Consider the following 2,112-nt stretch of genomic DNA (forward strand, 5'->3'; position numbering starts at 1 on the left):
GGAGCTCATAACCGTCCTGTGAGCCATCTGTCAGCATCAATATATATACGGATAATTCCTAAATCTAGTGAGAAAACTCTTCCTCAATGTCTTGCTGATTAATCTTTTTTTATAAGGGAAATTGGCACTTAAAGAAAAAACATGCAGTATACTGGGTTGGAGGTTTCTATGGGTGTCTGCCTACAAATAGATTAGTATTTGTAACTTCTTCTACTGCTTTTGCCTTTTTATCAAATTTAAAATTGTCTATTTAGAACAGAGGAGGGGCCCAAATCCAGGAAGCTGGCCTTCCTGACAACCTGGAACAGGAGGGACCCAGAGCCAGGTACATCTGCTTCACATGCATTCAAAGCATTTGAGTCTGATCAAGTCCAATCAGATTTGTGATCACACCATTACATTGTTTGAGCCATAGAGTGTCACAGTGATGCATCCTAAAACCTGGAAGTAAACTCCTTCTGGTTCCTTTGACAAAAACCAATGCAAATGCATTAATTGAACCATCTCTGACCCCATAGCTCAAACTAATCAGATCCTGATGAATGATTCCGTCCTGTAGTGAGGTTTGGTTCAATACCAAATTGTTGTGCTACAGTGTTTTGTTTTGTATCAGTGTTACATACATAATGTTTTACATCATTTCAGACTAATGTGTAATATGCTGCTTACTTGTTATTTCCTTTGGAAATGTTGGCACAAAGCCATTTTCAGTATAAGTTACATTGTTATAAAGTGTCTGTTGTGTTTGACCATGCATGGCTCTGTCTTGGCAGTGTGTTCCATAGAGTTTCCCATGATTCTGCGGGACTCACTGGAAGTGCTTTTCTTGAATGATAACCAGCTGGAGTGTGTTCCCCAGTCAGTGTGTGGTCTGCACAGCCTCACTGAGCTCTACCTCTCCAAGTGAGTCTGCCCATTGCACATGAGTTTAAATAGATTTTAAAAAACAATTGAATAAATTTAATTGTAAATATATACAAATCAACAGAAAAGTAAATAATTTAAAATATACAGAATACGGTTTAATAGAACAATCTGCTTCTTAAAATAAAAAACATAGGATACTCTAGACCAGTGGTTCTCAAACTTTTCCTGTCATTCCCCACTTTGAACAGGTGGGCCTTTTCAAGCCCCACCTGTTCCTCATCGCTCNCCTCGAACAGTCGAGGGACGAGACCCTTCAGCACGCCTTCGGCCAGGTGGTGAGTATTGATGGCTCCCAGCTACACCCAAACGCAGCACTCACTCACCCACACTTTACGGTGGTTAGGGACAGGCTGTATCGTGTAAGCCGTGACACACAGACAGGAGAGATAAATACCCAGTTGTTGGTGCCAAAAAGCCGTCGGGAAATGGTTTTCCAGGCGGCTCATTATAACCCCATGTCAGGTCACCTAGGGTACGACAAATCACTACACCGGATAATGGCCCGATTTTATTGGCCGGGAATTCGCGCAGATGTGGAGCGGTGGTGTGCATCTTGCCCTGAATGTCAGCTGGTTAACCCGCCGGCCATCCCCAGAGCGCCTTTGCGCCCGTTACCATTGATTGAGGTGCCTTTTGAGAGAGTTGGTATGGACCTCATCGGGTCATTAGACCGGAGTGCACGGGGATATCGCTTTGTACTAGTCCTAGTGGATTATGCAACGCGATATCCCGAGGCAGTGCCGCTGCGTAATATCTCTGCAAAGAGCGTCGCGCAGGCACTATCTCCCGAGTCGGGATCCCGAAAGAGATCCTGACTGACCAGGGCACACAGTTTATGTCACGCACACTACGCGAGCTGTATGAACTATTGGGCGTCCATTCAATACGGACTAGTGTTTACCATCCGCAGACCGACGGCCTGGTGGAACGGTTTAACAAAACACTAAAGAACATGGTTCGTAAGTTCGTTCACGAAGATAGCCGTAATTGGGATAAATGGCTAGATCCTCTGTTGTTTGCAGTGCGGGAGGTGCCCCAGTCCTCCACGGGATTTTCTCCCTTTGAGCTGTTATTTGGTAGGCAGCCCCGGGGTGTTTTGGACCTAGTTAAGGAAAACTGGGAGGAGGGTCCAAGCACCAGTAAAAACGAAATACAGTACGTTATGGACCTGCGAGCAAAACTCCA

The sequence above is a fragment of the Notothenia coriiceps genome, unplaced genomic scaffold, assembly GCF_000735185.1.
Source record: "Notothenia coriiceps isolate Sejong01 unplaced genomic scaffold, NC01 NC01_scaffold00009800, whole genome shotgun sequence".
Lineage (NCBI taxonomy): Eukaryota > Metazoa > Chordata > Actinopteri > Perciformes > Nototheniidae > Notothenia > Notothenia coriiceps.